General features: G+C 36.9%; 1 pseudogene across 1 annotated transcript in view; it reads left to right on the forward strand.

Moving 5' to 3' along the window:
* The first annotated feature begins 1,968 nt into the window (after positions 1 to 1,968).
* Positions 1,969 to 25,518, forward strand: part of LOC149254305 (7-deoxyloganetin glucosyltransferase-like) — a 29,104-nt pseudogene continuing 5,554 nt past the window's right edge. Inside the window, exon 1 of the transcript XR_016267146.1 lies at positions 1,969 to 2,022. The product of XR_016267146.1 is annotated as a 7-deoxyloganetin glucosyltransferase-like (transcript). The remainder of the gene's footprint in view (positions 2,023 to 25,518) is intronic.

A 25,518-nucleotide genomic window follows, 5' to 3' on the forward strand; every position in this document is an offset into this window, starting at 1 on the left:
GAGCTTCAGAACTATAGGGATTGGTTGCCACATGAAACAGAAATTTCTTGTCAGATGGAAGAATGCACCAGAAGAGGAAAGTTGGGAATCGGAGGACTCACTTTGGAGATGGAAGAAGAAGATTGAGAAGTATGACAGGAAGCTACTGAGGAGATCAGGATTGTAGAGGGAAACAACGAATTCGAGTGGGGGAGGATGTAATGCCTTGCGGTTGGCTCACCAACCAGATGCACCCTCTCACCATGTTAAGTAGCTAAAGTCATGAAACGAGGCATGGAGCGACCAAGGAATGAGGCGTTAAGTTATGTGCGTGGGCAAGGTTAGCGTTCCACACTTATATGGCGAGTTGGGGGAGCTCATCGTGACAAGCCGACAGAGGAATGATGGAAAACTTGGAGCGATGTTGGTGGGCGGTCCCGCGCCATGGGCGGGCCGACCACACGAAGGCATTGAACGTTTGCAAAGGCATGAGGTTGGAGGTTTAGTTGGAGGGTCGGCCAAAGGGGGTAACTCCACACGAAGGCAACGTATAAGTATATGCGATGGACTTCGCAATTCACCATCAAACTTTAGGTCTTCGCTCATCAACGAAGGTGTGAGTAAAGGAGATAACCACAGTAGAGGTGCAGGTTATGCGCCTAATCGCCGGGCATGGTTATGAGTTTTGGCACGAAGGTTGAAGGCACGGGTGGTGGGTGTGCGAGGGTGCCTTCCCGCCGAAGAAAGTGAATGAGTTTGGGCTTGAAGCTCAGGTGTGGGTCGTGCATGGGTGCGCCCGCCTGCCTTGACAAGAGAAACTCATGTATGGTATATATTGTTGGGTTAGAGGGTGAGACCACCGTGCGGTCGTGCACGGGTGGGCGCCCGACTTGGTTGTAACGCAGGTCGAGTTCTACTCCCGGTCACTTGTAAAAATCTTCTCACATATAATAAAAGATTGTTTCTACATGTGATATGTTCTCCTGTTGTTTTATATTGTTGATGTTTATAATGTTAATGGATTCTGCACATTAATGTTATGTTTATTCATGAAAGAAGATGAATGTTAAGGCATAGTTTGTAAAGTAAGCTAACAATTAAACATGTTAATTACTTAGGCAGTGCTGCACCCGGCCAGTTAAACGAAAAAAGAATTGGGGGCGTGACACATAGGGAGGTGTCATGTAAGAGTGACTGTTTCTATCTTTACAATTAAATATGTAAGTAAGATAAGTATTTAAAAATAAAATAAATAAAACAAGTACATAAATGTTAAGATAAATTAAAATTTATTGAATATATCAACTACATTAATTATCATACTAGAGTTTAATATTTAAAGATACACATGAATCATTCAACTCTCAACCATGGTGTTAGGATGGATTATTCATTATGTGAAGAGTTCTTCCTATCTATGTATCTGCACGCAACTTTAACGAATTGACTAAAATTAATATCTACATCGAAAATCTCTATAAATACCTGCGCATCCCTATAATATATCCACAATTCAGCCCTTCTCGGTAGCTTTCCCTTTGTTAATAGAATATGGAATTAGGGCAATCAGTTTCAATTGATGAGCAGCACCCCCGCCATGCCCTGTTAAAGCCTTTCATGAACTTTGGCCAAAGTTTTGTCCTCACGCGGTTTTTATATCACTTTTGTGAATACCGAATTTGTTCAGGAGCGCCTGGCAGAGTCTGGTGGACCTATGGCCGACGATTCTTCGATGAATATAAGATTCGAAACAGTGCCCGACGACCTGCCTGCCCAACACGACCGTACTCATGATATTACCAACATGGACAAATCCATGGAACATAAAGCTCATATTCACTTGCGCGAGTTAATGAAGGAGCTCCAGAATCATCCTGACATTCCTCCGGTCAGCTTTATAGTGTCGGATGGGGTTTTATCAAAGTCTCATTGCCAAGGATTATGGTGTTCCAAGAATAGACTTCTAGACGACCAGTGCCTGCCGGTTCATGCTTTATTTCTTCATGCCTCAACTCATAGAAGAAGGATATCTTCCCCTCAAAGGTAGCTTCATGCTTTATTTCATGTCTATATACATGTGCTCATATATATTATTCCTGAAGGATATATATTCATGTCCTCACATAGGAAGGATCTTCTGTTGAAGTGTTATTTTTAGGCCAACCGTTGATTTGAAGTGTGACTGCGTTTTCCAAATATCAGTTGAGTTCCCTTCTTTTCAAGATATTTTTACTGCTTTTTCCCATTCTTTTATGTCACTCTTAAGATATTTTTACTACTTTTTCCCATTCTTTTATGTCACTCTTGGCATCACAGTTAATCATTTCTTTGGTATGCCAGTTGTTGTTGCTGTTCTTCTTCCCTGGCTTTTGGCAAGCACTATTCTTCTTCCCTGCCTTTTCGCAAGCACTGATTAGTATTAAATTATATACCCCATACCCCCATTAGAACTACCTGTTGCCAACTCTTTAGCTGTATCTCAGCAGACTTAATCCCCAACCCCCAAAGCCATGATTTGGTGCATCTTGAATTGTATCTCGGCAGACTTAATCCCCAAATCCCCAAAGCCGTGATCTGGTTCATCTTGAAGTAGTAGCTCTTTCTGATGCGGTGCCGACGTAACCATCCCTCAAGCATTCTAAAACACATAAATGTCCTTTTGCAGCTCTGTCACCTCCGAGTTCTACTATGAATTGAAACACTGCCAGCAAGCCTCAATCCGAATCCTCCTGCGCTCTTTGTTCATTAAGCAAAACGAAAAATCTTCTCCACTACATATTCTCCGCTATCTTCTAAGATCGAGGAAGGGGCTGACTGTATTCTCTTCGTTTATGTGCTTGGAAGGCTTAATTGGGCTCCTGGAATTAAACTGTTTTACAGTCGAGGTGTGTGTTGGGAATCATGGTGAAGGTGGAAGTGATCCGTTGGGAATTTATGATAATTCCAGAACAAAAATGAACAGAGAATAATGCTCTGTTTTTTTTTTAACATACAGGACAAAGTTGTTTTTTTTTTTTTTTTTTACACACAAAAGAAACTTCTATTCATTAACAAAACTAACTATTACAAAAAAGGTCTTCCTCTAACAGAGGGATTACACCAAGACTACTTCATAGGCAGTTTCAAAAAACTTCACTCTGTCTCTCCTGAAAATTAACACTGCTGTGTGTAATTTTTTTTTTCACTTCTTACTTTTTCACTGCTGTGCATTACATTGCATAATAAAATAACATTACATTTTTACTTGTATAGAAAAAAACTACTCCCGTGAATTAAAAACAATAAAAATAAATTCTCCGCCTACATTCAACAACCGCAGTAAATTTTCATTAATTACTTCACATGGATTTTGCTCCACGTCCATCCAACGCTTTTCAATCAGCCCTGCATCCGATCAGTCAGGGTAATTGGAGTTGCCGCCACATTGAGACTCATGAGGATGATATCCCTCCACCAGTATTGAGAAGCAGGCCATATCGTGAGCCTTTGCAGACGCTTCAGATTCACCTTCAGAGGATGATGTTTCCTAATCATTCACTGCAGTGGTGTTGCAAGGGCATTCCAAAAGGCGACGACACAGATGGAGAGCCCGACTTTTTTGTTTAACAGCTCCCTATGGAATTCTTCTTCCCCGCTGTACTCTTCTCAAAAATTTTGCACACAACCCATTTATCATTCAACAATCGTAATAAATTTCATTAATTAATCGGACCGTTGACGGCAAAATCACACGGCCTCTTTTACCGCACTTTACGCGCAGGGGAAAGGTTGTATTTTCGAAACCCCTCAGGGTACGTGTTGACTGCTGAGTGTGCTCACTGCCTCCAGATAATTACCACCATTCGGTAAAAAACAGTGCGGGGAACTTTAGGTTTTGACACTGCAGTTGAAAGTAACATTTCAACACTTCCCTTTAATTTCAACTGCTGGGTTATCACTCATACCCAAACATTTTCTCAAAAACTCAAAACTTTTCTGCCCCAATGGTTTGGTCAGAATATTTGCAACCTTGTCCTGAGTTCTGCAGTGTTCTAAAACAATTTCTCCATTGTTTACCAATTCCCTGATGTAATGAAACTTTGTGTCAATGTGTTTCATTCTCTTATGAAACACAGAATTCTTGGATAATGCAATAGCTGAGCTATTGTTAGAAAAAATCACAGTTCCTTTTGCTTTCTCTTGGCATAAACTCCTTAACATCCTTCTCATCCAAATTTCTTGAAACGATGCTGCTGTAGCTACCACATTTTCTGCCTCTGCTATAGAAAACGCTACAATAGGCTGTTTTTTAGAAGCCCATGAAATCGCTCCTAAACCCATGTGAAAAATATAACCGGATGTGCTCTGATCATTTACACTTCCAGCCCAATCACTATCAGTGTATCCAATTAAATCTGAACATTCTGAAGCAGTATATAAAATGCCAAACCTTTTAGTACCTTTAACATACCTCAGAATCCTTTTTGTTGCCTGCCAATGTGCTTCTTTTGGCCTCTCCATGAATCTGGAAATCAAACTAAAAGCATGCATTATATCCAACCTAGTTGCAGTCAAATACATGAGGCTGCCAACTATGCTCTTGTACAAACTAGGATGAAAATCCTTGTTGTTGTCCTCTTTGCTGAGTTTTAATCCCATCACTATGGGAGTGATTGCTTCTTTGCTCTCTTGCATATTAAATCTTTCCAACACTTCATTAACATATTTCGCTTGTGAGATAAAAAATCCCATTTCCATTTTTTTCTACTTCTATTCCTAAGAAGTATCTCAGCAAACCCATGTCAGTCATTTAAAATTCTTCTTTCATGACCGTTTTGAAATTTTCAATAAGGTAATCATCATTACCTGTGAAAATAACATCATCAACATATAACACAACAATTAGTATTTTACCATCATTTTCTTTGATGTAGAGGGTGTGTTCTCCCTCACACTTTTCAAATCCATTTTCCACTAGATAGGAATCTATCCTACTGTACCATGCTCTTGGTGCTTGCTTCAGCCCATAAAGAGCTTTCTTCAATCTGCACACTTTGTGCTCTTGGCCTTTCTTTTCATAGCCTAGAGGTTATTCAATGTAAACCTCTTCCATTAACACTCCATTTAGGAATGCTGACTTCACGTCCATTTGGTATACTTTCCACTTGTTTTTTGCTGCTATGGACAACACTACCCTCATGGTTTCCATTCTAGTAACCGGTGCGAAAGTTTCCTCATAGTCTCTCCCATGCTGCTGCTTATATCCTTTGACAACAAGTCTTGCCTTGTGTCTTTGTATTTTGCCTTCAGCATTACTCTTGGTCTTATAGACCCATTTAACTCCAATGACTTCTTTTCCTTTTGGTAGTTCAACTAAATCCCATGTCTTGTTTCTTTCTATGGCATTGATCTCCTCATCCATAGCTTCTATCCATTTCCTATCCTTAATTGCTTCTTCGAAATGAACAGGGTCATCAACATGACAATATAAAGCAAACAAAGAGTTCATACCTTCATTTGTTGCCTCTTGTTCATAAATGTCACTTAAATTTCTAAACTTCTTACCTCTTTCATTTGGTGTACAAGTGCTTGAAGAAGCACTTGAATTTCCTCTTTGTGGTGTGCTTCAAGAAGCACTTTCATTTCTCCTCGAGGGTGTCTCTTAATGCCCCTGTGTTGGTGCTGTTGTTTGGGGATGTATTTCACCCATCTCCTCATCATCTTCGTCATGTGACAAAGAGTTTTTAACATTCGTTGTTTTCTCTATGCTTCCATCCCAATCTTCCTCCTCAATGAACTGAACATCTCTACTCATAATAAGCTTCTTGGTGGATGGGTTATACAACCCATAAGCTTTGGATTCCTCACTGTATCCAATGAAAATACATTTATCTCCTTTGCTATACAACTTCTTCCTTAGTTGATCTGGAATGTGTGCATAAGCCACACATCCAAAAACTTTCATGTGGGTGACTCCTTGCTTTGTCCCACTCCATGCTTCTTCCGACACTCTGTTCATGACTACTTTTATAGGGCATCTATTCAAAATCTACGCTGTACAACGTACAACTTCAGCCCAATAATCATTTGGAAAATGCTTTGCCTTTAACATACTCCTCGCCATATCCATGATTGTCCTATTCTTCCTTTCGGCAACTCCATTTTGCTGCGGAGTGTACCTAGTGGTAAATTGATTATGAATTCCATTTTCTCTACAAAAACGTAGAAATTATTTGGAGATATACTCACCTCCTCTATCAGTTCTTAAAACTTTGATATGCAACCCACTTTGGTTTTCTACAACTGCCTTGAAATTGCAAAATCTTTCAAGCACTTCACTTTTGTTCTTCAGGAAATAAACCCAAGTTTTTCTAGTAAAATAATCAACAAATGTTAGCATATAGTGGCTGCTTGCAAGTGATGGAGTTTGCATTGGTCCACATAAATCTGAGTGGACAATTTCTAAGGGTGCTTTTGCCCTTATGCTTTTATCATATGGAAAACTTTCTCTGTGTTGTTTCCCCATGATACAACCTTCACAAAGGATGTCTGGTTTTTCTATCAATGGTAATCCTCTTACCATTCTTTTTCTATTCAACAAGTTAAGAGCTCCAAAGTTGAGATGTCCAAATCTCAAGTGCCACAACCAATTTTCATCTTTTGGTTCGCTCTGGAAAGCCTCTTGTGTCACTGCTGCTATTTCTTATCCATTTTTTAAATCTACTTTCATTCTGAGAGGGAACATCCTGTTCCTTGTCATCTTCACTTCAGCAATACATTGTTTGTTGGATGTTTTTTCCATGATGGTGCATATCATCCACAAAGAAAACATTGTACCCCTTTTGAATAAGTTGTCCAATACTTATGAGGTTACATTTCATTCCAGGAACATAATAAACATCTTCTATGGTTTTCTTTTCACCTTTCCTTGTTAAGACATTTACTTCTCCTTTTCCCATAACAGAAACTTTACTATCAGTCCTAGTGTGACTTGTAACTTCACACTCTAATCTAACATAGAAAACAGGGCTATGTTTACTGTCATATGGTTACTGCAAATAGAGTCTAGAAGCCATACATCTTCACTCTTTGCTTCAGTCATATTATAGGCTAAAAACAAATTATCTTGGCTGATATTTTCTCTAGTGAAATTTGCACTAGTTCTATTACTCATATCATGCTGCTTCTTCCTACATTCATTTGCATAATGCCCATATTTTTTACGATAATGACATTGGACATTGGCTTTATCATACCTTTTTCCTTGAGCATGATGTTGTCTACTTTGTTGGCTGCTGCTTTAGCTTTGGTTCTGATTTGGATTGTTGCCTCTTCCTTGAGAATTTGCTAGACTGTTTCTTCCACCTTTGTTTTGGCTTCTGCCTCTTCCTCTCTTGTTTCCTCTGCCTTGACCTCTTTCTCTTCCAAAGAACATCTGGGTCTTAAAGGCATGCTCTAGAAATGAGTTTTCATTTCTACTCAATCTCTGCTCATGTGTCATCAGTGATGCATATAGTTCATCAACTGAGAAGTTTGTGAGATCCTTTGTCTCTTCTATGGTGGTGACAATCACATCAAACCTTGAGGGTAGGATCCTTAATAGTTTCTCCACAATCCTCCTTTCTTCAAGATTCTCTCCATGAGACCTTATCTATGTGACCAGACCAATCACATGTGTGAAGAATGAGTTAATATTATCTGACTCCTTCATGCAGAGAGTCTCAAAATCTCTCCTCAGCAACTGTAGTTTTGCTGTCTTCACTTTCTCCATGCCTTGATAGGCTATCTTGAGAGTTTTGCATGCTTCTTTGGATCTCTTGGATTCTGCTATCCTTGGAAACACACTCTCATGCACTGCTTGATACAAAAAGTAGAGGGCTTTAGAAACCTTCTTCTTATTTCTCTTCAACAGATCTTTCTCTGCCTGAGTTAAATTATTAAACTCATTTTCATCTGTTGATTCTTCAAAACCATCCTCAACAAATTCCCATAAGTTGGGAAGCAATCAAAGCTCTCATCGTTATTGCCCAATAGTCATAGTTTTTTCCATTAAATTGTGGGAGCTGGGTATTACAGATACCTATGCTAGTGCTGGCTCCAGCCATTCTTGCACTCTTAACTATGCTTCAAAATACTTGACCGTGTATTTAAAATACTGACTGTCCTCAATAGTAACACAAAAAACTAACTTGAGAAATATCTTAGATTCTTTCTTGACTGAGTCTTCACTCTGCTGGAGAAGCTGCTACAACAAGAAATCCTTCCTTCAGCTTCTTTGACACCTTCAAAAAGCCTGGACAAGCTCTGATACCATGTTGGGAATTTCTGATAATTCCAGAACAAAAACGAACAGAGAATAATGCTCTGTTTTTATTTTTATTTTTAAACACAGAAGACAGAGTTCTTTTATTTTATTTTTTTTACACACAAAAGAAACTTGTATTCATTAACAAAACTAACTATTACAAAAAACGTCTTCCTCTAATAGAGGGATTACACCAAGACTGCTTCAGAGGCAGTTTCAAGAAACTTCACTCCGTCTCTCCTGAAAATTAACACTGCTGTGTGTAATTTTTTTTCACTTCTTACCTTTTCACTGCTGTGCATTACATTGCATAATAAAATAACATTACATTTTTAATTTTATAGAAAAAAAACTACTCCCGTGAATTAAAAATAATAAAATTAAATTCTCCACCTACATTCAACAACCGCAGTAAATTTTCATTAATTACTTCACATTGATTTTGCTTCATGTCCATCCAACGCTTTTCAATCAACCCTACATCCAATGAGTCAGGGTAATTGGAGTTGCCGCCACATTGAGACTCGTGAGGATGATATCCCTCCACCGGTATTGAGAAGCAGACCATATCGTGACCCTTTGCAGACGCTTCAGATTAGTTCAGCCACTTTAGGTTCTCACCAGTGCCGAGCACACTGATGCGCAGACTTCGAAACCAATACTATAAGACCAGAGTGAACCTTTCGTGATGCAAGCAGATCAGACACTATGGTCCGCAGATGCAAAGTAGGAAAAATCACTCGACTCCAGACTCACAAAACCCTAAACTCGTCAGACTCGAATGCCCTTCATCCTCAGGTCTCCTCTATTTATAGGACTCAAGCATCCCATGAGTCATCAACAAGATTGACAAATAACAAGATGCTTCTGCTGACAGTAGGATGTACAGACTAACAAAAGTAAGATGCTTTAAAAGGACCAAATCCGGGCATGAGCGGACTACTCATGTTATCTCATCCCCATTCCGATACGGAAAGTCAGAGGCATATGGGGACCAGATTTATTTTATATTTACACAGAGGATATTCGTACAAGAGAACCCTCGAAAGACTGAAAAGATGATATTTGCATATCTCATTATTTACACAGTAGATATTCTTGACTGGGGAATCTACGCAAGACCCGTCCAACTCCATTGTCGGTTGGAAAGACTTTACATCATGGTGTAGTAATCTACTTGAGGCCAGTTGTAGTGTTGGAGATTCCACCATTCAATCAAGTAATTGGAATAGTACTGGACCCATATCTCTTTCTCTGTTTCCCAAATATTCGTGTCATGGGGATCTGGTAATTCCAAGAAGTTGATATTAAGATAAGGATTGTGTTCTGGATTTATCTGCTAATGAAAATCTTCATAATTGGAATTATTGCTAGTGTAAAGTATTCTTTCTTTGTAGTGATTCATTACGAACCAGCGTATATGGCCACATCTTCGTACTCCTTGTAGAAAATCAAGATCACTCAGATTTTCAAGATCATTGATTGTTTTCCTTAGGACATCTGTCAGGCATCGTGTCTGCGGAGTGAAGTTGGGAATCTTTAATAAGGTGAAGGAATATGGTTTTAAGATTAATGGAGATAATCCATAAATCTTCCACCAATCTAAGAACCATTCTGGAAGTGGGTCTTCTTCATCCATATCTTCGACTGGCATGTGCTCATACCAAAAGGAGAACTGCGCCGAGTAAAACAAATTAGTTACAAAATTTTGTAATCCCATACCTGTGTAGAATGCCTGTTCTTGTTGTTCCTCATCAAAGTTGTCTCGATCCAGAAAGTTGCAGAATCTTCTTAGAGTAATGTGGCAGCTAGTGATCCGTGTACTATCTTCTTCATCTCTTTCTAGCCTATAGGCTATGCTTCCAATATGTTTGAGATAATCAAGAGCCTCTAAAGCCTCTTCATTCATTTCATCTTGAAGTGGATCTGTCCATTTGTATGGTATACCAATTCTCTATCTGACTTCTTTGATTGGAATCCAATTATCGTCATGGTCAAATAGACTCTTATGTAAACTGAAAGAAACCCATCCAGTGGATGTTTCAATTTCTACTTCTTCTTGATTTCTTCGGATAAAATTCAGGGATAAGGCATGCATTGAATGTTCTTCAAGAAATTCTCTACTGAGCATGTCAGGAAAGCTATTTTTATTTCCTTTAACAAACACGATATCAAAAGAATATTGGCTGAGTTGCATTACCCAGCGTACCATGGTTGCGTCTTCAAACTCACACTTCTGAATAGCAAACTTCAGGGCTTGACAGTCTGTTCTTACTGTAAAGTGTGTGTAAATGACAAAGTCTTTAAACTTGGAAATGCCAAGGCATACTGCTCACAGCTCCTTTTTAAGGCTAGACCAGTTCAACTGGTTCTTAGCCCAAAGACCGGAGGAGTATTGACAAACTTCTAGTGCCTTTTTATCTGTGGGGTTTTCCTGACATAAAACTGCACCCCAGCCGGCATGGCTTGCATCTGTCATTATGATATTTTCCCATTCTTCTCTTATAGGTGAAAGGGGTTGTATATTTCTCACTCTTTCTTTAATTCTTCGGACTGCTTCAGTGCAATCTTTATTCCAGGGAATAGGATCTTTCTGTAGACGTTTATTTAGCAACTTTCTTTCCTGAGCACAATGTTTCAGGAACTTTGAGATATAATTTAAACTGCCTAGGAATCTCTGTAACTGATTTTTATCAGTTATCTCATCAGGAAAATGATCAACAAAATTGAGACTCCTTTGTATCACACTGTAGGAACCATACTGAATATTGTATCCAAGAAAATCTATCATGGTTTTGAAAAGCTTCATCTTGGATGCAGAGAGGACTATTCCCATTTCTTTCACTCTTTTATAGAATATCTTTAGATGCTTGATATGTTCAGGAATGTTATCAGAATGAATCAGAAGATCATCTATATACTTCTTTAAAAATTCATCCATACCTTCAAATGTTTCATCCATAATTCTTTGGAAGGCGGATGGAGCATTGATCAGTCCGAATGGCATAATGTTCCATTCAAAATGTCCTTCAGGAACAAAGAAAGTTGTCTTCCATTTGTCTTCTTCTTTTATCCCAACCTGCTAGAATCCAGACTTCAAATCGAATTTAGAAAAGATTTTTGATTTGGAAATTTGTGCTAGAATGTTTGATGGTTTGGGTAATGGATAAGCATCATAATCCAAAATAGAATTCAGGGGCTTATAATTAACAACTAGTCTTGGTTTACCTCGGGCCTGTTCAACATGATTATTTACATAAAATCTAAAGCAGGCTATAGGGCTCTTGCTTTTCCTGATTAACCCCTTTTTAAGAGATCTTTGATTTCCTCTTTGCATGTCTTTAGTTGTTCTTCATTCATAGCAATAGCTTTGGATCTTCTGAGCTTGCCATTAAAATCTTTCTTGAGTGGCAGCTCTACTTCTTGCTTCTTTATATGCCAGAATGCATTCGGATCATCAGAGAAACATTCTCTGAATTTGGCTTTTATATCTGCAATTTCTTTGGCATATTTTCCATTGTTAAGAAGTTCTTTTTCTTTTAGAACTTCTTTCTTCACCTCCATTTTGGCTAAGAGATGTTCCATCCTTTCAATCCTAGATATTCTATTTGGAGAATTAGGATTAATAAAAGGAAAGAAAATTTCTTTTTCATCCAAGCTAACAAAATAACCATACCTTCCTGATGCTCGATCTAGCTTGGCTCCATGCTTCTCAAAATTTTTGAAGAAGGGAGTCCCAAGGTACATGGCACAGTCTATTCCCGGGACTATTGGACAGACAAGATGAACTCCAGTGGCTTCTGTCAAAAAGATATTTACATCTGCTTCATGCTTTGTAGGAATAGTTCCACTGGCAGTTATCACTTTTGGACACTCAGTAGGCCTCCTTAGATGTGCTGGAACAACTGTATCACTGACAATGTTTAGGCGAGATCCAGTGTCCATCAAAACTTTCCAAAACTCTGTGTGATTTCCAATTTGTACCTTCAGTTTGACACAGTACATTACATCTTGGTTTACATAGTGACAACTTAAACCCGATCTTTCTGCTTCAGATTCATCATCTGAATCTTTCATTTCAGGACTTGGTTTAGAATATGAAGTAGAGGCTGTATTTGCATGAAGTAATTTGACAGAAAGATCTCTATGATTTTCTATGCATAGTCTTTTATTTTCTTTTACTGTTTTCCTCAGTTCTTTAATAGCCATATGCATAGCAGGCAATGTCTGTGGTAGATCTTCGCCAAATTCTTCATTCTTGAATTGTCTCGTTAGTGCTTCTACTGAAAACAATGATGCAGGGGGAACATAACCTCGATTTGAAGATGACTTTGAGGTTTTTTTTGAAAGATGATCAATTAGCATATATCTGTACATTTCTTTTAGCTGATGATCACTAGCTGCCATCATCTGAGTGAAAAGATTTCTGCTAATCTCATCATCTTCACTTTTCATCATACTTATCATATTGCACTTGCAAACATCAGGGTCACTACAATTACAATCATTGCAATTTGTGCAATAGGGGTCTCTGCAATATTCTTCTTCTTCTGAGGAAGAGTCATCTGCAAAGTTCAATTCATTCTCTGATTCTAAATCAGAGGAGATTAGCTCATCACAACTGCTGGGAAGGTCAAAGTAATTTACTTTACCCTTTTTGTTCTTATAAGCAATCTTCTTTTTAGATAACTTTTCTTCTTCTCAGGACATTTATTAGCAGTGTGTCCTTTCTTCTGACAGTTGTAACAAATTACTTCTTTGGAAAACATTTCTATTTTTCTGTATGGCTTTGGTTTTTTGTGCTGAAGCATATGATAGTTGCTACTAATTGGATTAATCTTGCTCTATCTAGCTTGTAAAGATTTGCTAAAGCTAAATTTGATAATTTAGAAAAAGCAAATAGTGAAATGAAAGCACTTCTGGATAGAGTTTTGCAAAAGCAAGATTACAATACTATGTACTTAAATGAGCATGTAAAGACCTTGGCTGAAAATGATCAGACTATAGCACAGAGTCTTGATAAGCTGTCTTTAAAGACAGAAAAGTAGATCCATGATGTATCAATTACTCATGGACAAGAGATTGTTAGAGTCAATAACAATCTGGATTTGATAAAAGGATATGTGAAAACTGTTTCTTCAGATTTAGCTACTTTAAAGAAGAAGCCAAATACTGAAAGCTATAAATCTGCAACTTTGTTTTCCAATCCAGTTACTACTATTCCTTATTCTATTTCTCCTTCTGTAGAAAGTTTAATCAAAACTCCAAGCATTATAAACTTTCCTCCTCCCACTTCTTCTCATCCATACTCTCTATTTGCTAATCCAAGTTTCTTTACACCACTTCCAAAGCCGGTCCCTAAAGACACTCTTGGTTCAAAGAAAGAAGAAGCAGAATCTAAAGAATTCAAAGGAAGTTTTTCAGAATTCTTTGCTTCATCTAGTCATGATGATGAATAAGAAAAATCAGATGCAGCAATTACCAGTATCAACAAGATAGATGATACACCTAAACTTGAAGAACTAGAAAGCTGCATAAATAATTTTTCTCAGCAGGATAAAGAAAAATTTGGTATTTCAAATTTGGATCTTTCTGAAGAAAAGGAGACTTCTGACACTGACCAGCAAGTCCATGCTACTACCTCTAGATCTACTTGGACTTCTACTTGGAACCCTGCTCCTGACCGTCGTGATTTAATGAAATCAGAATATCATAAGGATTGGTCAGCAAGTTCCACTTATTCATGGAACATTGACAACTGTACCGAAGCCGAAGTAATGTCTGTCCTGCATTCTATGCTTGTATGTTATTGCACTTATCTTGCAGATGAAATTGGTCCAATAAATGCTACAAGAAGAATAATAGCTGGCTTCGAAGGTACATTAGACTCTTGGCTTAAAGTTGAGACTTTAAAGTTACCTACCTTGCTTTCACAATGGGAACAATCAGTCATTCTAAATGCAGATGGCACTACATACATGGACACCGTCACTACTCTCCCTGTAAATAATATGATAGGCTGCTTGATTTATGGCATCACAGTTAATTTCATTGGATTTCCTCAGATCACCAATGATATAACTGTCATCACTCTGCTTGCAATGGAACTACACAACATGCAGCACTTTGATGAATATTTCAATGAATATCTGCATCGTTTCCATACTCTTTCTCCTGATTTAATTCTTGAACCAAAATGGAAAGAGGTTTTTGTTGCCTCTCTACCTAACTAGGTTTCTTCAGCAATTGTAGCTAAACTCCCGGGCAAAATTGGAGACTACAAATTTGGCATTATTCGTCAAGCAGTTAAGGCAGTCATTGTTGAACTTTGCTCCCAGATGAATATTGCACGCACCACCACTAATCCTAAGAAGCCGCATGGATATCAGCAACTATGTAAACAATGACATTTGGGCAAAGCTGGCAATTCTGAAGGGGTGAGAAGAAAGAAAAAGAGATTCCCCAAGAAGAATTCCCCGCTTCAGCACAGAAAACCAAAGCCATACAGAAAAACAGAAATGTTTTCCAAAGAAGTAATTTGTTACAACTGTCAGAAGAAAGGACACACTACTAATAAATGTCCTGAGAAGAAGAAAGAGTTCTCTAAAAAGAAGATTGCTTATAAGAACAATAAGGGTAAAGTAAATTACTTTGACCTTCCCAGCAGTTGTGATGAGCTAATCGCCTCTGATTCAGAATCAGAGAATGAATTGAACTTTGCAGATGACTCTTCCTCAGAAGAAGAAGAATACTGCAGAGACCCCTATTGCACAAATTGCAATGATTGTAATAGTAGTGACCCTGATGTTTGCAAGTGCAATATGATAAGTATGATGAAAAGTGAAGATGATGAGATTAGCAGAAATCTTTTCACTCAGATGATGGCAGCTAGTGATCAGCAGCTAAAAGAAATGTACAGGTCTATGCTAACTGATCATCTTTCAAATAAAACCTCAAAGTCATCTTCAAATCGAGGGTATGTTCCCCCTGCATCATTGTTTTCAGTAGAAGCACTAAAGAGACAATTCAAGAATGAAGAATTTGGCGAAGATCTACCATAGACATTGCTTGCTATGCAAATGGCTATTAAAGAACTGAGGAAAACAGTAAAAGAAAATAAAAGACTATTCATATAAAATCATAGAGATCTTTCTGTCAAATTACTTCATGCAAATACAGCCTCTACTTCATATTCTAAACCAGGTCCTGAAATGAAAGATTCAGATGATGAATCTGAAGCAGAAAGATCGACTTTAAGTTGTCACTATGTAAACCAAGATGTAATGTACTGTGTCAAACTGAAGGTACAAATTGGAAATCACACAGAGTTTTGGAAAGTTTTGATGGACACTGGATCTCGCCTAAACATTGTCAGTGATACAGTTGTTCCAGCACATCGAAGGAGGCCTACTGAGTGTCCAAAAGTGATAACTGCCAGTGGAACTATTCCTACAAAGCATGAAGCATATGTAAATATCTTTTTGACAGAAGCCACTGGAGTTCATCTTGTCTGTCCAATAGTCCCGGGAATAGACTGTGCCATGTACCTTGGGACTCCCTTCTTCAAAAAATTTGAGAAGCATGGAGCCAAGCTAGATCGAGCATCAGGAAGGTATGGCTATTTTGTTAGCTTGGATGAAAAAGAAATTTTCTTTCCTTTTATTAATCCTAATTCTCCAAATAGAATATCTAGGATTGAAAGGATGGAACATCTCCTAGCCAAAATGGAGGTGAAGAAAGAAGTTCTAAAAGAAGAAGAACTTCTTAACAATGGAAAATATGCCAAAGAAATTGCAGATATAAAAGCCAAATTCAGAGAATGTTGCTCTGATGATCCGAATGCATTCTGGCATATAAAGAAGCAAGAAGTAGAGCTGCCACTCAAGAAAGATTTTAATGGCAAGCTCAGAAGATCCAAAGCTGTTGCTATGAATGAAGAACAACTAAAGACATGCAAAGCAGAAATCAAAGATCTCTTAAAAAACGGGTTAATCAGGAAAAGCAAGAGCCCTATAGCCTGCTTTGCATTTTATGTAAATAATCATGCTGAACAGGCCTGGGGTAAACCAAGACTAGTTGTTAATTATAAGCCCTTGAATTCTATTTTGGATTATGATGCTTATCCATTACCCAAACCATCAAGCATTCTAGCACAGATTTCCAAATCAAAAATCTTTTCTAAATTCGATTTGAAGTCTGGATTCTGGCAGGTTGGGATCAAAGAAGAAGACAAATGGAAGACAACTTTCTTTGTTCCTGAAGGACATTTTGAATGGAACATTATGCCATTCGGACTGATCAATGCTCCATCCGCCTTCCAAAGAATTATGGATGAAACATTTGAAGGTATGGATGAATTTTTAAAGAAGTATATAGATGATCTTCTGATTCATTCTGATAACGTTCCTGAACATATCAAGCATCTAAAGATCTTCTATAAAAGAGTGAAAGAAATGGGAATAGTCCTCTCTGCATCCAAGATGAAGCTTTTCAAAACCATGATAGATTTTCTTGGATACAATATTCAGTATGGTTCCTACAGTGTGATACAAAGGAGTCTCAATTTTTTTGATCATTTTCCTGATGAGATAACTGATAAAAATCAGTTACAGAGATTCCTAGGCAGTTTAAATTATATCTCAAAGTTCCTGAAACATTGTGCTCAGGAAAGAAAGTTACGAAATAAACGTCTACAGAAAGATCCTATTCCCTGGAATAAAGATTGCACTGAAGCAGTCCGAAGAATTAAAGAAAGAGTGAGAAATATACAACCCCTTTCACCTATAAGAGAAGAATGGAAAAAGATCATAATGACAGATGCAAGCCATGCCGGCTGGGGTGTAGTTTTATGCCAGGAAAACCCCACAGATAAAAAGGCACTAGAAGTTTGTCAATACTCCTCTGGTCTTTGGGCTAAGAACCAGTTGAACTGGTCTAGCCTTAAAAAGGAGCTGCGAGCAGTATGCCTTGGCATTTCCAAGTTTAAAGACTTTGTCATTTACACACACCTTACAGTAAGAACAGACTGTCAAGCCCTGAAGTTTGCTATTCAGAAGTGTGAGTTTGAAGACGCAGCCATGGTATGCTGGGTAATGCAACTCAGCCATATTCTTTTGATATCGAGTTTGTTAAAGGAGATAAAAATAGCTTTGCTGACATGCTCAGTAGAGAATTTCTTGAAGAACATTCAATGCATGCCTTATCCCTGAATTTTATCCGAAGAAATCAAGAAGAAGTAGAAATTGAAACATCCACTGGATGGGTTTCTTTCAGTTTACAGAAGCACCTTGAGAGGATGTTGTTTCCTGATCACTCACTGCAGTGGTGTTGCAAGGGCATTCCAAAAGGCTACGACACAGATGGAGAGCCCGAATTTTTTTGTTTAACAGCTCCCTATGGAATTCTTCTTCCCCGCTGTACTCTTCTAAAAAAAATTGCACACAACCCATTTATCATTCAACAACCGTAATAAATTTCATTAATTAATCGGATGGTTGTCGGAAAAATCGCACGGTCTCTTTTACCGCACTTTACGTGTCGGGGAAAGGTTGTATTTGCAAAACCGCTAAGGTACGTGTCGGCTGATGAGTGTGCTCGCTGCCCCAGAGAATTACAACCATTCGGTAAAAAATGGTGCGGGGAACTGACGGTTTTGACGCTGTAGTTGAAAGTAACGTTTCAACATGACCATGGAGGTTGGAGCCGATGGAGTTGCCATAATCAAGATGACCAATCCGTCGGTCAAAGCTCTGGCAGTAACAAGTAATGGCTCGAAATGATTTTTTACAAAATTGAAAATAGAAATCATAGAATCTGAGCTGAAACTAAAATTTTTAATAAGTAATGATCAATGCAGTTACACTGATGCAGTAGCAGCTACAATAGCAAGAGGAGGAATATTTAATGAAGGTACATGTACTGACAACACCAAAACACTATTTTCATATGTAGATTTGAACATGCCCTTCGCGTCAGTTTTTGAACAAACTTTGAAGTCCCACATATATATATAGAAGCACCTAAAAGGCCTTTCAATTTTTAAGATTGGTGCCATGATTGCTTCTGTCACTATATATTTGTTTCTCGATACCCGAACAAACACTTAAAAGTTGCTTGATATATGCACCATTAACGTTCTTATGGATGTAATATATATGTCTGGTAATATTTCTCTGTAGGGACTGGCGAGAAGTTGATGTATGATTGTTCAATAACTGTAGCCATAAATAACGTTCCAGTTCAAGTCCCCGTGGGACCGATAAACGTCAAAGGTATGTTCGGGGAAAATGCAGTTTTGTTTCACTCCACTGGCCAGCCGATTTTACTGAATGAATGGGGGTTCACCATGGAAGACCTGCAGCATGGAGCTATGTATTATTGGGTATACCTAATGCCCATGCAGATTTTCATACCGCTATATTTTGAGAGATTTTCAAAATATTTGTAGAATCAAGGTAAAATTTAACTTCACTGTTGTGTTTTTAACATGTTTTATTCAATTTTCCAGATATGAAACGTTATTCATCATTGGGGGTGTTGCCGGTTTGGTTCGATTTGGAATTGCATAGCACTACATCAACGTTGGATCTCCTATCTTGGTTCGGCTTTGAATTGCATACTGTTCGTTATCTAGGATAGAGCAATTTTTTTGTTGACTGGTTCTGGTATTATATTTGCATAGTGTTTCTTCTGTAGGATTTGTCAAACTCTGTGTTACAGTTGGCCTTATATTTAATATTCCTTGTTAATTTGTGGCAGGGGTATGTGTCTTTATAATATTATATCATGCGCTCTATTTAAATGAAAGAAAGGGCGAGTATAGTTTCGTGTTTTTTATTTTATGTAATAAAAACAGGAAGACCACCGCACTTCATTCTACAATATGTTATAAATATCTAAGTGACTGTGCCGGTATAAATTGGAGATTGTAATGTTATATTTGAAACATGTTTTTAGGTATTCTGTGTCATTTTCTCTGAGTTTAAGTGGTTGTGCCTGTATAAATTGAAGATTGTTATGTTATATTTGAATAATGTTTTCTCGGTATTTTATCTTCATTTTCTTCCAAAAATGTATTTTCTCTTTCCTCTGAACTTAATAATGCATGGTATTGGATTACATTTTATGAAAACTAGAATAGCTTTGCCAAATATAGTATTTTTAATTATATTATTTATTATTCCATTGAAATCTTCTCCACTATCTTCTGAGATTGGGGAAGGGGCTGACTGTATTCTCTTCGTTTATGTGCTTGGAAGGCTTAATTGGGCTCTTGGAATTAAACTGTTTTACAGTCGAGGTGTGTGTCGGGAATCATGGTGAAGGTGGAAGTGACCATGGAGGTTAGAGCCGATGGAGTTGCCATAATAAAGATGACCAATCCGTTGGTCAATGCTCTGGCAGTAACAGGTAAGGACTCGAAATGATTTTTTACAAAATTGAAAATAGAAATCATAGAATTTGAGCTCAAACTGAAACTTTTATGCATTTGGTGAACCATTTCTTGATTGCATATCTGCTTTTAATCAACGGATATGTCTGAATATCTTCCTTGCCATTTTTATTGGGCATGTGACAAGACCTTCTCGCCATTGCGAGACACAACCTTTTATTATAAAGTAGAGGGCGAATAAAGTCTCTGGTTCTATCATGCAAAAACTCTGATCAGATTGCCACTGGGAAATATCTTAAGTAGATCCTATTTCCAAAACTGGGTTGTCTAATTTTGTTCCGCCGCAGGACAACGTTGCAGCTTTTGAAGTCGACATTCTTCTTTATGTGTACGAGCATGAAGTCCCCCGGGCGAAAGGCGGCCGAAGAAGGCCAGAAAAAGGGTCACTGTCATCTCCTTCACTGGTCATCATCTTTATTTTCTTGATTTTTCAGATGGTAATGATTGGTTTGCGTAGTGGGTAATTAACTTAACCTTTTGATTTTGGGTAATTAACTTTAAAATGAAATAAGAAAGTCAATGTGTTCCTTGTAATATGGATATAAACAAAACATCTAAAAAAAAGTAATTGCACAATAATCCAGTGCAAGAAAACAAGGTTTTCCACAAACCAATTAACTCTTCTAGAAAAATTCAACAATTCAAATTTAATAATCTTATTGGCCTCTCTTTGTACTTTTAGGACAATTGCTAGTTATACCTATAGTAAATTTTCATCATCAAAGTGATCTAGAGAAAAAGCACCCAGTATGGAGTAAAGGTAACGATTTGTTCATATTGCCAGTTAAGTTAACACGAAATTTACAATTAACATAAACTAACACAAAATCTGCAATCCAGATAAACTTAGAGTAAAAAATAAAAGGCAAGTGAGAATATTTGATCGTTCTCATCGGTAAAACATAACCCTTTTTCATCCTACAACCAGTTGGCCAATAAGTTGCCTAACTTTAAGTTTTGCGGGTGTTTGAAGTCTGATCTGTGATGTGGGTTTAAAAGATAAATCAAGATGGTGTGGGTTTGCTAAGAGATAAATCAACATGGACTATATATATATATATATATATATATATATATATATATATATATATATATATATATATATATATATATATATATATATATATATATATATATATATATATATATTAATTAATTTTATCTGAATTTGTAGAGGATTTGTTATAGTTATAAGTTTGAATTGTGTAGTTTGTATAATTTAAATGTTTCGCGATTTTTTGAAATATTGAATTTATTAATATATTTAATTTTTTTTGTAAGTTTGGTTGTATTTTTTTATTTATTGTGCATTTCAAATCATTAAATAGGTTACAATTATAAAAAAATTGGTTGGGAAATTTGGCCACCAAATGGCATTGTATGCCATTCAAAACTTAAACACTCTGAGTTTATCTATCATAGCCTTACAAGCCTTAACACCTAGAAACCATCTACATACCATGTAGCTATAAATGAAAATTTGAATCGACATATACATCATAAAACAAAATCAAAATTGATATCAAACATTCTCATTTAGCGATCTATTCATTAGATGACTCCATCAGAGCGAGGTCTTTTGTGCTTGAGCCTGGCACTTTAGACTGAGGCTGGCAAGGAATGTGATGCTCAATTTGACCAAGGCGAGCATTTTGTTGCTAGATTTGAAGTTGGATCAAATGAAGTTCTTTTTGAATAACCTAAAGACTAGGGTTGGAATTTGCAGAAATAGCTAGAGAGGACATAATGGATTTGGAGATGATGCTCTTCATAAGACATAAGAGATGAACTAATTGCTTGTACAAAGTAAGATGGTCGCGGTTGTGACCAGGATCTGGAATCAGCCCACTCCAATCCTCTGTCGGGACCTCAATTTCCGCCTTTTAGTTCAATTCTTCCTCCCAAGATGAAATGAATTGCTTCACCTGGGTCGAAGTCCCACGATGATAGGCCTGGATTGTTCCCTGTAAAATTTGGGCATCAAATTTTATTCCTCGTTGTCTTGGAGGATTTCTTGAAGTTGATCCTCTACTATTTCCTTTACTAGTCTAAGAATTCCTCCACATATAGAGGCCCTAGCAACTAGATAAGACTTGACCATAGTGAAAGAGGACAAACAACCCTTCTTCCAGTTCCTTGACCCTGCACCCGCCCTTGACCCAACCAGTAATGCAGAGGACAGAGAGAGAAATTGTTTATGCAAACCTGGTGCAACAATATGACATGAAAGAAACATGCAATTCACATTAAGCTTAAGCCTAAGACGAGGACCGTAAAACTGGAATGATGCCTTCCTGCGTTGCACCACACCAAGCAACGATAGCCCGAACCCATATACATAGGAAATAATTAAATTTCCAAGAGTGAAAGATCTCCACAGAGAATTAATAACTTCCCCCCTTCTTGCATTCATTCGGATGGTATCACAATATTCACAGACACAGCTCGGCAAAGCTGCCCTTGCTCTTCCCTTTCGTAGGGTTGGCAATGTTATATTACCCCCAAACACATATAACCCGCATGAAGAACACATATTACATAAAACCCAGAACATACGAAACAATCCCATATGAGATAATAGAGTGTCGTAAGAAATTGAAATCAGCATAATGTGAATGAAAGTGCCATTATAGACAGTCACAAAAGCTTTCCAATCCACCAGTAAGCCTTTTCCCCTCCTTACGCAAGTCACATAGAAAATGGCAGTCCCCAACCTAGGTAAAAGGATAAGGATAAGGACATACCAGGCTGAGTTCACCATCCTCTTCTGCTTACAAAGACCAGCCACAACTAAGGTTCCTCCCCGCAGTCCAGACTCCTCGAACCCGACCACAATTATCTTATGCAACTGAATACTAGAACACTAAATACCATTGAGATAGCGACTTTCAAGCTAGACTAAATACCAGACAAATGGGTTCATGAATACCCCAACTCTCACCACCTTGTATGTTAAATCATTGCTAGACCTCAGTTCGTTGTTCTGCTGAAGGCTGCGACCATCCCTTCCCTTAAGGTGACAAATTGTGTCAAGGCATGGGTGATGACACTCACTAGACCTTTCATAAATGTGATTAAACATGTCAACAATCCGTAGACGAATCCTTAGGTGGCTCACACCCCGATTGAGGATATTTAAAATAAATTTTGAAATAACTAAAAATCATAATTTAACTAAAAATTATATACTTAAGACAAATAGATTTCATCATATTACAGTAAAAAAGATAAAAATTCTTAATCATATTTAATATAACTTGACAAATGAGAACATGAATATTTGACACTTGAGAAGATGAAGATTTTAGAACAAATTTAGAAGAACTTATTTGATAATGGATGTATTTTTCTTTTAGTATAATTTTTTTTCAACTTAAATTATAGATATAGATGAAACTTACTGATGTAAAAGTAAAGTAAGGAAAAAAAATACTTAATTTTAGTAATTTATTTATATAATTGATTATGAAGGTGTAGATAAAAATAATAGAAAATATGAGGAAATCTATTTAGTGAGGAGAATAATTTGTTTTTAATAATTTTGTTATGTTTTTATAAAGACTTATTCAAATATAACTTTTTTTTTTTTTTTTTTTGCCTCTATTTTATTTTTTTATGGATATATTATCTCTTTTTCTAATTATTTTTTTCCAAAATTTTATAATAACCCTTTAGAATTGTAAATTTAAGTTAGGTAAGTTATACGATTTGAATGGGATAAATTTTATTTTCAAATATTTCATGATTATTCATATTTACATGAGTATGGCGTATAGATGTACTACACTTGCTGGTTGATCATATGAGTAATCATAACATATTTGAACATAATCACTCTTCTCACAAAACCATCAGAAGTGATAATTTTTTTCATATTTCAAAATTTTCAAAATAAATAAACAAATTTTATAATTTAAATAGAAAAAAAAAAAATAGTTAGGTACAACATTTTATTTAATTAAAATGAGGATAGAAATAAAATTTATTAATACAAGTAAAAACATAAAATAGATATTAAAATTGAATAGACAAGTATTGGTGTATTTTCTCTTTCTTTACTATCATTAGTGGTTAAGTAAAAGTTAAGGTATGGATTTAACCTCCTCTAAATATTTAAGAATATTCTTAGTAGTACTTACAAAAGTATTTATGTTCTTTCTACCTTTTTAATAGAATTGATTAATTAAAAAAGAATAATCATATAAAGGTGAGTCATCGTTTTTTTGGGCATGCGGTAATAGTAAACTATGGTATTGGTGCATGGTATTACAACAACCTTTAATTAAATCTCCATAACAAATCTAAATGGAAATTTTAATGCTTAAAAATCTTGTTACATTTTTTCTCAATATATAGATTTAATTCATATATTAATCTTTTTTGTAATTAGTTATAACAATAATAATTTAAAATATATTATAATTTAATTGTAGAGTTGAGGCTTTGTGATCCATAAGAAGTTTATGAAAGATTTTTCGGCGAAAATCACATGAGAAACCATTTGTCGACGCATTTCGAACCAACCAGTGTGGTTCATCGTCAGGACAAGTTGAAGAACAGATCCTTGCAGATCTAGGTGGAATTCTAAGGGGAAAGATCCAGGCGCCGGGATCTTGGACCGCAGCCTCCACCGCTCTGAAGAAAGCTTGGTTCCCAGTGCCTCCTGCGGTTCTGGGTTGGATCCCCTCTGCACAGAAGAAGGCAGCGTTTCCTTTGCCCTTCTCGGTTCCATTTCTGGTGCCAGCAGGGTTTCTGGGGGGTCTCCTCCTGTCGCTTGCCCTGTCGAATGCAACGCTTCTCCTGTTGTTATTCTGGTTGCAGCGGATAGTAGCATGGGTGAGCTTGACTCGCTTCTAGTGCAGAAGCTCATGGCGCCAGCTCCAGAGCCCAGATCGGTATTTAATCCCTCTGATCCGGCGGTGGGTTCGATGAATTCCTCTGAAATCGATATGGCAAGCTACGTTGATGGGAGCATTCAGGCGGAAGGGAGTTTAGTTACTCTTGGCTCGTTTCCAATGCATCCTGCGGTTTCCTCAGAAATCGATGTGGCTAGCGGTGTGGTTGGAGCGAACTCAGTTGATGGGAGTATTCAATGTCCGGTCCCTTCTCTATCGAATCAGCTTGCCGGGCCAGTTAACCAGAATCAGCGCTTCGAGAATTGCTGTGAGAAGGAGGGCCGTTTGGACTTTCATTTTGGTAAGGTTATTAATCAGCATAATAATAAATACGATAATTATATTATTGATAAGGTTATTAATATGGATAATAACACTAATATTAATAGGAATTGCGATATTAATATTGTTAATGTAATTAATAAAGAGAGTAATAATATTAATAATTATAACATTGACAGAGCTATTAGTATTAATAATAATATTAATTATGATAACAATATTAGTGTAGATATTAACAATTCATTTAATAATAATAGGTATAGGCATAATAACAATTCTAGTGGTATTAATGAGGATAGTTATATTCATAGTTCTTATGGTAATAATTCTGGCAAAAAAAATATTAATAATAATAATATTATGATCGAGATTAAGAAAGACAAGAGGAATAATTCTAGAAAAGGATATAATAGTCATAATATTAATAGTTTTAATCTTCTTCCTTCCTCTCATAATAAGGTGATCAATCTTTCCAGTTTCTCCTTTCCCCCTGGCGTCTTTAAGGTTTTGAGTAAAGGGCTAAATTTTTCCTTAGCCCCTAAGAAGATCCCTGTGGATGATATCATTTGTGACATAGAATTTGGGATCAGAGGTTTATCTGATAGGATCAAGGATACTATTAGGCA

This window comes from Pinus tabuliformis, chromosome 7 (genome assembly GCF_031772625.1).
Source record: "Pinus tabuliformis cultivar Carrire ecotype Pingquan chromosome 7, CPIR1, whole genome shotgun sequence".
Taxonomy (NCBI): domain Eukaryota; kingdom Viridiplantae; phylum Streptophyta; class Pinopsida; order Pinales; family Pinaceae; genus Pinus; species Pinus tabuliformis.